Here is a 14,863-nt window from a genome sequence, read left to right on the forward strand (position 1 = left end):
CCTTCTCTGGTCTATGACAGTTTCTCAGACTTCCCTTGTCCTTGATCACCTTGGTAGTTTTGAGAAGAACTTCCCAGACATTTTGCAGAATGTCCTTCAATTTGGGGTTGCCTGATGTTTTTCTCACAGTTAGTCTGGGATTACGGGTTTGGAGAGGGAGTCTGCAGAAGTAAAGTGGCATTCTCATCACAATATATCATGGATACATGCTATCGACATGACATTACTGAGGACGTTAACCTTGATCATATGGCTGAGGTAGGGTTTGTCAGGTTTTTTTCACTGTAAACTTATTCTCTGTCCCCACAACCTCACTTCAATACTCTATTTTTTGGAAGCAAGTTACTAAGTGCATCCCCCATTTGGGTAGGGCAGAGAGGGAATTAGCTACATAAATTAATACAGAATTATTCTGTCCAGGCAATTTATCTAATCTCCCGCACTTATTTCATGTTGAAACATTTATTTATATCTATATGGACCCATTGATATTTACGTTACACCTTTTGTATAGCTCATGCACCATACAAAAAAAAGTAGTGAGGTAGATTGGCCTGCAGGCCATAGTTTTCTGATCCCTAGTCTAGAAGACTCCTCAGGAAGGACTCATTTGAACAATATTCAATTAAGTTATTCTACTGTATAAGTCCATTCTCACACTGCTATAAAGAACTACCTGAGACTGGATAATTTATGAAAAAAAGAGGTTTAATTGACTCACAGTTCTGCAGGCTGTATAGGAAGCATGGCTGGGAGGCCTCAGGAAACTTACAGTCATGGCCAAAGGCAAAGGGGAAGAGAGCACGTCTTAACATGTCAGAGCAGGAGAGAGAGAGAGCCAAGGGGGAGGTGCTACGCAGTTTCAAACAACCAAATCTCGTGAGAACTGACTATAATGAACACAGCAAGTGGAACATCCGCCCCCATGATTCAGTCACCTCCCATCAGGCCCCTCCTCCAACACATGGGGATTACAATTTGACATGAGATTTGGGTGGGGACACAGAGCCAAACTATATCATCCATGTTCATGTAAGTTTGTGGTCTTTACATATAAAAGGGTTGCACTGGCTGAATAGAAAATCTCTTTTCCATTTCTGTAAAGAAAGACTATTGGGGCCGAGGCAGGTGGATTACGAGGTCAGGAGATCGAGACCATCCTGGCTAACACGGTGAAACCCCGTCTCTATTAAAAAATATAAAAAAAAATTAGCTGGGCATAGTGGCAGGCACCTGTAGTCCCAGCTACTCTGGAGGCTGAAGCAGGAGAATGGCATGAACCTGGGAGGCAGAGCTTGCAGTGAGCTGAGATCATGCCACTGCACTCCAGCCTGGGAGACAGAGCAGACTCCGTCAAAAAAAAAAAAAAAAAAAAAAAAAAAAAGAAAGACTATTGGAATTTTTACAGAAATTGCATTTATTCTGTAGATTACGTTGGATAATATTTACATCTTAACAAGATACTTGTATCAGTCTGTTCTCACATTGCTATAAATAAATAAATAACTGAGACTGGGTAATTTATAACAAAAGAGGTTTAAGTGGCTCCTAGTTCCACAGGTTGTACAGAAAGCATGACAGCATTTGCTTCTGAGGAGGCCTTGGGGAGCTTTTACTTATGGCAGAAGACAAAGCTGGAGCAGGAGGAAGAGAGAGAAGAGGGAGGTACTACACATTTTTAAACAACCAGATCTTGTGAGAACTCACTCACTGTAGAGTACTGAGGCTGGGATGGTGCTAAACCATTCATGAGAACTCTGCCCCTCATGATCCAATATCTCCTGCTAGGCCCCACTTCCAACACTGGGGATTACAATTCAAGATGAGATTTTGGTGAGAACAACATCCAAACTATATCATTTCACCCCTGGCCCCTCCAAATCTCATGTCCTACTCACATTGGAAAATACAATCATGCCTTCCCAACAGTCCCCCAGAGTCTAAACTTATTCCAGCATTAACTCAAAAGTCAAAGTCCAAAATCTCATCTGAGACAAGGCTAGTCCCTTCTACCTATAAGCCTGTAAAATAAAGACCAAGTGAGTTACTTCCAAGATACAGTGGGGGTACAGGCATTGGGTAAATACTCATGTTCCAAAATGAGAAATTGGCCAAAAGAAAGGGTCTCTGGGTCATGTGCAAGTCTAAAACCCAGAAGGGCAATCATTAATCTTAAAGCTCCAAAATAATCTCTTTTGACTCTGTGTCTCAACTCCAGGGCACACTGGTATAAGGGTAGACTCCCAATGCCTTGGGAAGCTCCACCTGTGTGGCTTTGCGGGGGTCAGCCCCCATGGCTACTCTCACAGGCTGGTGTTGAGTGCTTGCAGCTTTTCCAGGGATATAGTGCAAGCTGTCAGTGGCTCTACCATTCTGGGTTTGGAGGATGGTGGCCCTCTTCTCACAGCTCCACTAGGCAGTGCCCCAGTAAGGACTCTGTGTGGGGGCCCCAACTCCACATTTCTCCTCTGCACTTCCCTAGTAGAGGTTCTCCATGAGTGCTATGCCCCTGCAGCTGGCTTCTGCCTGACCATCCAGGCTTTTCCATACATCCTCTGAAATCTAGGTGGAGACTCCCAAGACTCAACTCTTGCACTTTGTGAACCCACATGCTTAACACCAAGTAGAAGCCACCAAGGCTTATGGTTTGCATCCTCTGAAGCAGCAGCCAGAGCTATACCTGGGCTCCTTTGAGCCATGGTTGCAGTTGGAGTGGCTGGGATGCAGGGAGCAGTGTCCTGAGGCTGTGCAGGACATTGGGACCCTGGGCCTGGCCCACAAAACCATTCAGTCCTCCTAGGCCTCCCAGCCTGTGATGGGTGGGGCTGCCACAAAGTTCTCTGAAGTGCCTTTAAGGGCTCTTCCCCATTGTCTCTGTTATTAGCATTTGGCTTCTTTTTACTTTTGCAAATTTCTGTAGCCTGCTTGAATTCCTCCCCTGAAAATGAGATTTTCTTTTCTACCAGATGGCCAGGCTGCAAATTTTCCAAAATTTTTTGCTTTGCTTCCCTTTTAAATATGAGTTTCAGTTTCAGATCATTTCTTTGCTCACACATATGAACATAGGTTCTTAGAAGCATCCAGGTACCATCTTGAATGCTTTGCTGCTTAGAAATTTCTTCCAAGGCTGGGCGTTGTGGCTCACGCCTATAATCCCAGCACTTTGGGAGGCCAAGGCAGGTGGATCACTTGAGGTCAATTCGAGACCAGCCTGGCCAATATGGCAAAACCCCGTCTCTACTAAAAATACAAAAATTAGCTGGGTATGGTGGTGCATGCCTGTAATCACAGCTACTCGGGAGGCTGAGGCATGAGAATCGCTTGAACCTGGGAGGCAGAGGCTGCAGTGAGCTGAGATCCACTCCAGCCTGGGTGACAGAGTGAGACTCTGTCTCAAAAAAAAAAAGTTCTTCCACCAGATAACCTAAATCATCACTCTCAAGTTTAAAGTTCCACAGATCCCTAGAGCAGGAGCACAGTACAGCCAAGTTCTTTGCTAAAGCATAGCAAAAGTGACCTTTACTCCAGTTCCCAATAACTTCCTTATTCCTGTATGAGACCTCCTCTGCCTGGACTTCATTTTCCATATCACTATCAGCATTGTGGTTGCAACAATTTCACAAGTCTCTAGGATGTTACAAATTTTCCCTCATCTTCCTTTCTTCTTCTGGGCCCTCCACATTCTTCCAACCTCTGCCTGTTACACAATTCCTAAGCTGCTTCCATGTTTTCAGGTACCTTTATAGCAATGCCACACTTTTCAATACCAATTTTCTGTATCAGCCTGTGCTTGCATTGCTATAACGAAATACATGAGACTGGGTAATTTATGAGAAAAGAGGTTTAATTGGTTTACAGTTCCACAGGCTATATAGAAAGCATGGCAGCATCTGCTTCTGGACAGGCCTCAGGGAGCTTTTATTCATGGTGGAAGGCAAAGCTAGAGCAGGTATCTTCACATGGCCAGAGCAGGAGGAACAGAGAGAGGGAGACAGTGCTATATACTTATAAACAACCAGATCTCGTGAGCACTCACTCACTATATGGTACCAAGGGGGCATGGTGCTAAACCATTCATGAGAACTCTGCCCACCATGATCCAATCTCCTCCCATCAGGCTCCACCTACAACACTAGGGGTTACATTTCTACATGAGATTTGGGCAGGGAGAACATTCAAACTATATTAACACTTGAGTATCTGAAATCACCGTCCTCTGGCCTAGTGTTGCTTTTGAAAAGTCTGATGTCAGTCTGGTATCATTTCCCTTATAAATGACTTGGTCTTTTTCTCTCTGATTGTCCAAAGTTTTTTTTTTTCTTCTCCCCTTTAAAATCCAACAATTTTACTAGAACATTTCTCATTGTTGGCCAGCTGGGTTGATTTTCCCATGTAAATGGAGTAACTTTTCAGTATACAGTTTTAAGTCTTCTTTTATTGAACAACACTTTTTGTTGCATTATAGCTTTTTAACACTTATTTTTTTCATTATTTTTCTTGTTTAGATACTCCTATTATACTTATGTTGAATCTTGTTTGCATGTCTTCTATATCTATCACTTTTTCTCAAATCTTTTAAATCTTTCCTTATTAAAAAAATGTTTTTTTTTCTTCTCCCCTCTTGGTTTTCTTGTAGACTTATTTCTCTTGAAGACTTATTTGCCCATTTAGTTTAATCTTCCGCTTCTGAAAGTTTCTCTTTTCATTTCTAATTCTTTAATTCATCATCTCTTTTTTCAGATCTTCCTTTTATCAAATCATCTCATCTGAGTTTTCAAATTCTAAATTTTGCTGTTCTATCTATAATCTCTTAATTTTTAGATGAATGAAAAGTCTGGCATGAGGAGTAACTGCTTGAGCTAAAGCCAACCCAATTTTCTTAATTTTTAGAGCTCATTTTGAAGTGTTGGGTAATGGTAATAGTCTTTATTTTGTGAGCACATACTTCTGGCACACTTTCATTATGTATAGGGATGTCATTCTGCACATTAATTCGTCAATTTTTTACTCTTTAAATAATTTTATATGGTATTAAACTGTGGTCCTCTACTATTGCTCATACAATTTGAATTGGGACAGAACTGCTTTCCTAACTTCATGGCTTAAGGGCTTCTTTCTCTGTGGTTTTTGAAATAATGAAAAAGATGAACTCCAACTTGCTGTTCCTCTTCCTACTTTTAAATAGTCTTTCTAATTCCTTTGCCCTAAATTTCTCCCTCTTCTTCAAATTGAGTTCTATTTCCAGCAGAACTCAACTATCTCCTTCGTTGGAGGCTTTCCTGGAAAGGAGCTTTGGCTTATTGGTTTTGAGCATTTATAGAGCTCATATACACTGTCAGGAATAATTGAGGGACCCAAGACCCTTTCAAGGTGTCTGAAAAATTAAAACTGTTTTCATTCTAATACTAAGATGTTATGTGCATTTTTCACTCATGAATGTACAGTGGGAATTTCCAGAGATTATATGATTTGTAATACTATAACATAGATTATTGTATCAGAAGCAGCTATGAGAATCTAGCTGTCTTCTATTAAGTCAGATCTTAAAGAAGCCTGCCTTGGCCTCCCAAAGTGCTGGGATTACAGGCGTGAGCCACCGTGCCCAGCTTAATTTTCTATTCTTAGGAGAGATGGGGCTTTGCCATGTTGGTCAGGCTGGTCTCAAACTCCTGACCTCAGGTGATCCACCTGCCTTGGCCTCTCAAAGTGCTGAGATTACAGGTGTGAGCCACAGCACCCGGACTGAAGATTATTGTTAAAATGTCAAAACTACCCAATGTGATCTACAGATTCACTGAAATCTATCTCAAAAACCCAGTGTTTTTTTTGTAGAAATAAAAAAGCTCACTCTAAAATTCATATGGAATCTCAAAGGACCTTTAATAGCCAAAACAACATTGAAAAAGAACAGAGCTGGATAACTCACACTTCCTGATTTCAAAATTTACTACAAAGCTATTTTAATCCAAACAGTATGGCACTGGCAAAAAGACAGACATATAAACCAATGAGATAAAATAGAGAGCCCAGAAATAGCTCTTGCATATATGGTCAAATTACTTTTTTTTTTTTTTTGAGTTGGAGTCTTGCTCTGTTGCCCAGGCTCAAGTGCAGTGGCCCGATTTTGGCTCACTGCAACCTCTGCCTCCCAGGTTCAAGTGATTCTTGTGCCTCAGTCTCCCAAGTAGCTGGAAATACAGGTGCATGCCACCATACCCAGCTAATTTTTGTATTTTTAGTAGAGATGGGATTTGGGGTTTGGTTATGTTGGCCAGGCTGGTCTTGAACTCCTGGCCTCAACTGATCCGCCTGCCTCAGCCTCCCAAAATGCTGGGATTACAGGGGAATGAGCCGCTGTGCCTGGTCACCTTTTCTTTTTCTTTCTTTCTTTCTTTTTTTTTTTTTTTGAGAGAGGGTCTCCTTAGGTTGTCCAGGCTGGTTTTGAACTCCTGGGCTCCAGCAATCTTCCTGCCTCAGCTTCCCTAGAAGCTGGGATTACATGCCCATACCACCACATCTAGTCTCAAATAGCTTTTGATAAGGGTGCCAAGACCTTACAGTCCTTTTCAACAATGAGTAGTGCTGGGAAAACTGGATATCCACATGCAGAATAATGTGGTTGGACCCTTACCTAATGTCACGTAAAAAAATGAACTCCAAATGGATGAAAGACCTAAATGTAAAACCTAAAGCAATAAAACTATTAGGGAAAAAAATGGCAAAAATTTCACAACATTGGATTTGGCAGTGATTTCTTGGAAATGGCAACAAAAGGGAAATAGAAAATTCGACTTCATGAAAATTAAAAAATTTTGTGCATCAAAAGACACAGTCAACAGAGTAAAAAAGCAACCCATAGGATGGGAGAAAATATTTGCAAATCATATCTTTAATAAAGATTTAATATCCAGAATATGTAGAGAACTAAAACTCAACAACAAAATACAAACCAACTGAAAAATGAGCAAAGGACTTGAATAGACATTTCTCCAAAGAAGATACATGAAAAGGCAATAGGCACATGAAAAGATGCTCAATATCACTAGTCATTAGGGGAATGCAAATCAAAACTACAATGAGAAACCACTTCATATCCATGAGGAAGGCTATTATCAAAAATACCCAGAAAATAACAAGTGTTGGCAAGGATGTGGAGAAACTGAAACCCTAGTGCACTGTTGGTGGGAATATACAATGGTACAACCACTGTGGAAAACAGTGTAGTGGTTCCTCAAAAATTTAAACACAGGATTACCACATGATCCAGCAATTCCACTTATGGCTGTGTACCCAAAGGAATTAAAAGTAGAGTCTTGAAGAGATATTTGTATACCTATGTTCACAGCAGCATAATTCACAATAGCTCAAACATAAGCAACCCAAGTGTCTATTGAAAGATGAATGGATAAGCAAAATGTGGTATATACATACAATGGAATGTTATTCCACTTTAAAGGGGAAGGAAACTGCATTATACTACAATGGGGATGGATCCTGAAGACATTTTGCTAAGTGAAATAAACCAGTCACAAAAGACAAATACTGTATTATTCCACTTATATAAAGTATTTAGAGTAGTTAAAATGAGAGACACAAAAAGAATGGTGTCACCAGGGGCTGGCATGTTGGAGGATGGGGGAGTTCTTGTTTAATAGGTACAGCATTTCAGTTTTACAAAATGATGAGTTAAATAGATGGATAGTGGTAATGGCTGTACAACATTTATGAATGTATTTAATAACACTGGACTATATACTCAAACATGAATAAAATGATAAATTTTATTATATATATTTTACTACAGTAAAAAAATTGAAAAATACATTAACAAGCACTAGAGAAAAGAAACAAAAATGGCTCAAAACATGTAACAAGGTAACATATTTGAGGTACTATCTCATACCAACTGAGTCTGGCAAAAATAAAAAAGTCAGTCAATACTAAGTGTTGACAAGGATGCAGAGCAGTGGGAACTCTCATTTACTGCTGTTGGGAATGTGAACTGGTACAATCATTTTGAGAAATAATTTGTCATTACCTAGGAAATTGAAATTGTATATACCCTAAAGTTCACAAATTTTACCCTTAGCTACATAGCCTACAGAAACTCTTGAACATGTATACCCAGAGACATGTAAAAATATGAACAACCCAAATGTCCATCACAAGGAAAAGAGGTAATTTGTGGAATATCCACACAATGGAATGCCATACAGCAGTGAATACAAATAAGCTACAGCTTACACATCAATATGGATAAATGTGAATAGAACGTTGAAAAGAAAAGGCAAGTCACAGGAGAATACACACAGCATTGTTCAATTTATGTAAAGTTTATAAACAGGCAAAATCAAGAAATATGTTGTTTAAGATAGAATTATAAAGAAATACACACAAGTTATAGTGGAAGAATTAAGGAACAGCAGGGAATTTTGTCTTCTGTATTAGTTTACTACGGGCTCCATAACAAAGTACCACAGACTAGGTGGCTTGAACAACAGAAATTTATTGTCTTATGGCTCTGGAAGCTAGAAGTCTGAGATCAATGTGTCACCAGGGTTGGTTCCTTCTGAGGCCTCACTCCTTGGCTTGTAGATGACAATTTTCTCTCTATGTCTCCACATAGTCTTCCCTTTGTCCATGTTTGTGTCTCAATCTCCTCTCCTCTTTTTTTTTTTTTACTTTTTTTTTTTTGAGATAGGGTCTCCCTCTGTCACCCAGGCTGGAGTGCAGTGGCACAATCTCTGCTTACTGCAACCTCCACCTCCCGGGCTCAAGTGATCTTCCCACTTTAGCCTCCCAAGTAGCTAGGACCACAGGCATGAGCCACCATGTCCGGCAATTTTTTTTTTTTTTTGTAGAGACAGAGTTTCGCCATGTTGCCCAGGCTGGTCTTGAACTCCTGGCCTCCAGTTATCTGCATGCTTTGGTTTCCCAACATAGTGGGATTACAGGCATGAGCCACTGGGTCTGGCCTCAATCTCCTCGTCTTATAAGAACATCAGTCAGATTAGAATTGGGACCACCTCAATGATTTCATTTCACTTTAATTACCTCTTTAAAGACCCTACCTCCAAAGACAATCACATTTTGAGTTACTGGGGAGGACTTCAACAGATGAATTTTATGGGGGACACATTCAGTCCATAACACCTCCCCATCTCTTTGGGCTGTGTGGTAGTTAGGTAGATAAATTTAATTATATTTAACAAAAATTAATTAGCATATATTCTGTTCCCAGGAAAAAGAGCTGAGTTTTGAAGGACATGTTGAGTATTAATCATCCAGCATTGTATATAAGGAATGAAAGTGTGGACTGAAGGAGGTATCTAGATGGCAGGCAATGCCAAACTAATTAGGATGACAACAGAGGTACAGAAAATGTCATGGACAAGCGTGCTGTAGGTATGGATGTGCACTATACTTGTGTCTTAGTCTGCCTGTGCTGCTATAACAGAATATCTGAGACTGGGTAGCTTATAAACAACAGAAATTCATTTCTCACAGTTCTGGAGGGTGTGAAGGCCAAGATCCAAGATGCCAGCATTTAATGAAGTTTGCTAGCTTCTTCCAAAATGGTGCCTTGAATGCAGCATCCTCCAGAGGGGAGGAATGCTGTGTCGTTACATGACAGAAGATGGAAGGATGAAAAAGGACCACACTTTCTCTGTCAAGTCCTTTTATAATAGCATTAATCAATGTATGAGGCTACAGACCCCATGAACTAAACACCTCCCGGAAGGCCACACCTCCTTAACACTACAAATTTTGGGGTACATATTCAGATTGTAACATTCCACCTCTGACCCCCCAAATTTATGTCTTTCTTACATGTAAAATACATTCATTCCATCCCATTGCCCCTAGAGTCTTAATTTGTTCCAGTAACAATTCAAAGCTAAAGTACAGGGTCCCATCTAAATCAGATATGGATGAGACTCAAAGTAAGAGTCATCCTGAGGCAAATTGCTCTCCAGCTGTGAGCCTGTGAAATCAAACAAATTATATACTTCCAAAATACAATGGTGGAACAGCCATAGGACAGACATTCCCATTCCAAAAGGGAGCAATAGAAAAGAAGGAAGGAGTAAGAGGTCCCATGTAAGTCCAAAACCTAACAGGAGAAACATTAAATCTTTTTTTTTTATTTCAATTTTTTTTGAGACAGTGTCTTGCTCTGTCACCCAGGCTGGAGAGCAGTGTGTATGATCATAGCTTGCTGCAACCATGAACTTCTGGGCTCAAGCAATCTTCCTGCCTTAGCCTCTCCTGTAGCTAGGACTACACGTCTGTCCCATTCTGCCGAGCTATTTTTTTTTTTTCATTTTTGTAGAGATGGGGTCTCACTATGTTGCCCAGGCTGGTTTCAAACTCCCGCCTCAAGCACTCCTCCCTCCTGGGCTTCCCAGTGGATTGGGATTACAGGCACAAGCCACTGTGCCCAGCCCAACATTAAATCCTGAAGCATGAGAATAATCTTTGACTCCGTGTCCCACCTTCCAGGTACACTGGGGTGGAGGTTAGGTCCCCGTGGCCTCAGGCAGGCCCACCCACATGGCTTTGCTGGGTAAACAGCCCATGCTTCAGCTCCCATGCATTGAAATAGTCTGCCCGCAGCTTTCCCAGACTGGCACTGTATGCTGGTGCTTATACACTTCTGGGGTTTCTGGAGCAGCCCCACTCCTATGACTCCACTAGGCACTGCCCTAGTGGGGGCTCTCTGCAGAGACTTTGTCCTTGCAGCAGTTCTCTGCCTGGGCCCACTGAGGCATTCCTTGAAATCTAGGTGAAGGAAGCCATGCCTCCACTGCTCTTGTACTCTGCACACCTGCAGAATTAAGCACCACATGGATGTGCCAAGGCTCACTGCTTGTACCCTCCAGAGTAGTGGCCCTACCTGGACCTGGGCCTGCTTGAATCAGAGCTGGGGTAGCCAAGGAGCACTGTGCCAGAGTGCAGGGTGCAGAGATCCAAGGTGGCCCTCAGCAGTGAGCAAACAGGTCCCATGGGCACCCTGGGCCCCTCCTCAAAATTCATCTGTCCCCAAGACCCTAGCACTCCGGCCTTTTGATGGGCATGGTTGCCCCCCTCCCCTTGTACCAAGATGTCCATAATATCTTTGGGGTCATTCTCCCATTGTCTTGATAAATAGCACATAGCTTTCTCGTATCCGTACTAATCTTATCAAATGGTGGCCTGGCCACACCATGTGCTATCTTCTAAACACACTTTTTTTTCTGTTTTTTTTTTGAGATGAAGTCTCGTTCTGTTGTGCAGACTGGAGTGCAGTGACGCGATCTCCGTTCACTGCAACTTCCGCCTCCTGGGTTCAAGTGATTCTCATGCCTCAGCCTCCCGAGTAGCTGGGATTACAGGTGCTTGCCACAATGTCTGGCTAATTTTTTTTTGTAGTTTTAGTAGAGATGGGGTTTCACCATGTTGGCCAGGTTGGTCTCGAACTCCTGACCTCAAGTGATCTACCCACCTCGGCCTCCCAAAGTGCTGGAATTACAGGTGTGAGCCGCTGTGCCCGGCCCTAAACATCCTTTTTTTTTTTTGAGATGGAGTCTCACTCTGTCACTCAGGCTGGAGTGCAGTGGCACCAACCCAGCTCACTGCAACCTCTGCCTCCCAGGTTCAAGTGATTCTCCTACCTCAGGCTACCAAGTAGCTGGGATTACAGGTGCCTGCTACCACACCCGGCTAACTTTTGTATTTTTAGTAGAGATGGTGTTTCACCATGTTGGCCAGTCTAGTCTCAAACTCCTGACCTCAAGTGATCCACCCGCCTCAGCCTCCCAAAATGCTGGGATTATAGGCATGAGCCATCACAACCGGCCTACATACTTTTTTATTCTTTACATGGCTGGACTGAAAATTGTCCAAATCTTTTTCATTCTTTACATGGCTGGACCAAGAATTGTCCAAAACTTTATGTTCTGCTTCCCTTTGAATTATAAATTCTGTCTTTAAATCATTTCTCTTCTCCCATTTTAACATGTTAACATAAGCAGTTAAGAGAAACCACACAGCATGCTGCACACTTTCCTGCTTAGAAATTTCTTCTGCCAAATATTCTGGTTCATTGCTAAGTTCTGCCCCTTACAAAGTCCTAGAACATGGACATGGACATAATTCAGCCACGTTCTTTGCCACTTTGTAACAAAGATGGCCTTTTCCCCAGTTTCCAATGATAGTCCTCATTTCTGTGTATGACCTAATCGGAATGGTCTTTACTGTCCATGTTTTCATCAGCATTCTGTTCAAAACCACTTACGTAGTTTCTCAGAAGAATGAGTGATCATTTCCTTACAGCTCTCCTCTTCTTCTGAGCCCTCACCAGAATCACTCTTAATGCTCCACTCATGGCAATACAAGCTTTTTCCTGCTTTCATTTCGCAACTCTTCTAGCCTCAACCCATTACCCAGTTCCAAAGCCGCTTCCACATTTTTAGGTATGTTTTAGCAACACCCCACTCCCCTGGTACCAATCGCTGTCTTAGTCTATTTTGTGCTGCTATAACAGAATAGCACAGGCTGGGCAACTTAAACAACAGACATTGATTCTCACAGTTCTGGAGGCTGGATAGGCCAAGATTAAGGCACTGCCATATGGTGAGGGCTGCTCTCTGCTTCCAAGATGGTGCCTTACATGCTGCATCATCTGGAGGGGAGCATGCTGTGTCCTCACATGACAGAAAGTGGAAGGGCAAAAAAAGAATTCCCTCCATCAGGTCTTTTACTAATAATATTAGTTCATTCATGAGGATGGAGCTCTCACGACCTAAACACCTAAAAAGCTGCACCTTCCTACTCTATTGCATTGGGAATTAAGTTTCCAACACATGAATTTTGAGGGATAGGCAATGTGACTCCTAGAGGGATGAATGACTGAATAAATAATTCCTGTGTGTCCCCAGAATTAGCAGAGGGCCAAGCAGAATAGGCACAGATGTGTTGCTAAAAGAATGTTTCATATTTGTCACTTACAGTTGTATTGGAACTCTACTGTAAGCATACAGGATAGTCTTAGAAAATAATTGATCACCTAATCTAAACTTACCAAAATTAATTCAGGAAATGTCACCTACTTGTCCTGGAAATACTGAGTTTGATATTAGGTTGAACCACATAAAATGGCCAGTACTTGATCATTTTTTACCAAAAAAAAAAAAAAAAAAAAAATGGCCACTCCCTATGGTTCAGCCTAAATCAAAAGCCTGAGTAGTTTGTTTTCTTTTCTTTTCTTTCTTTTTTTTTTTTTTCTGGAGATGGAGTCTCGCTTTGTTGCCCAGGCTGGAGTGCAGTGGTGTGCTCTCGGCTCACTGCAACCTCCGCCTCCCAGGTTCAAGCGATTCTCCTGTCTCAGCCTTCCAAGTAGCTGGGAATACAGGCGCCCACCATGCCTGGCTGATTTTTGTATTTTTAGTACAGACAGCGTTTCACCATATTGGCCAGGCTGGTCTTAAACTCCTGACCTTGTGATCTGCCTGGCTTGGCCTCCCAAAGTGCTGAGATTATAGCCACCGTGCCCAGTCTGTTTTCATTTTTAAAAGGAGAAAAAAAAAATGATAAAGCAACTCATTAAATCAAAACCAGAGGCTACTGTCAGACCACTTTCTAGAGATCGGGTAAGCAGGAGCCCATCCTCAAAATGTAATTTTTCTCTAAAATAGGCAATCTCTAGAGTAAAATATCTTTTCATTTTAATCAAGAAAGCCGAGAGGCAAGGGCTTAGCAGGCTTCTCTTACTGTATAAGTTTCAGTGGATGTATGAAACTTTTATTTTCGTTGCAAAAGGTTTTATGACATTTAAGTCTTATTGGGACATTATTTTTAGTGACTGGAGGGCTTTGAACAAAGGCTTGTCAAGCTCCAATACTGAATGGTTCCATTGTGATTATTTATAAATCAGTTTTATTGTCAGTATTGAGGTAATCAGAGATTAGCTCATGCCTAAAAGCATAACTAAAAAAATAATGACCCACTGAGAAACAGGATTTTGTTGAATTTTTCTCCTGCTACTTTATCTATAAACAATTTGCAGCTATCTAGCATTGAGAAAAGCTCTCTTAGGTAACATGCTAATCTTGTGCCATTCATAAAAAGCATCAAAGAGAACGTTGTTCTTGATTTACCTGCACTGAAAATATATTAATGCTTGCTAATTTGGAACAATAATAAAGATCCTATGAGTAAGCTGTCATTTTTAAATTGATCCCCCAAATTACATGGGGGCTGTCAGATGTCAAGAACTTGGGGCTTGCATTCTATCTACATTACACTGTCCCTGGATATTTTTTCGGACACGTGGAGACTAGCCTGAAATAGCACCCAATCATATCAGCAAGCATTCTCCATTTAAGATAAAATAGAGAAACTTTACCTCTGTTGAATGATGATATATGGTGGTTTTCATGGAATCCAGAATGATGAAGCAAGTACTTTTTCTCAGATAAGACTGGGAAGCTGGATGAAGATATGACTAAGTAACTCAGCACAGATTTTCTGAGTTACATAAATAAATGAAGCGAGCTCTACCACCAGCAGCAATTTGTCTCAAAGGGCATTAGTAAGCTCTCTGAAGTAAGAAAAGGCAACAGTGGCAAGAAATCATGTACTTCCTCTAAGTGTGATATACTAGAGAACATCATATGATAATAATAGAGCTGGTTCAGCCTTTTCCAGGACAGATGTGTGATATTTTCACTAAGTTATGGACAGCACAGTGTTCTCTTAATGCCATCATAAAATTTAGTGCTAAAGGGACCTCAAGGTCCCTGAGAAGGCACTTTGACTGGGCAGCTTTGCCAGGTTAAGAGTCCTATAGGCAGGTAACATGAGCAGAGAGGAGGGCACAGCA

Source organism: Pan troglodytes, chromosome 11 (assembly GCF_028858775.2).
Source record: "Pan troglodytes isolate AG18354 chromosome 11, NHGRI_mPanTro3-v2.0_pri, whole genome shotgun sequence".
In the NCBI taxonomy this organism is placed as follows: Eukaryota; Metazoa; Chordata; class Mammalia; order Primates; family Hominidae; genus Pan; species Pan troglodytes.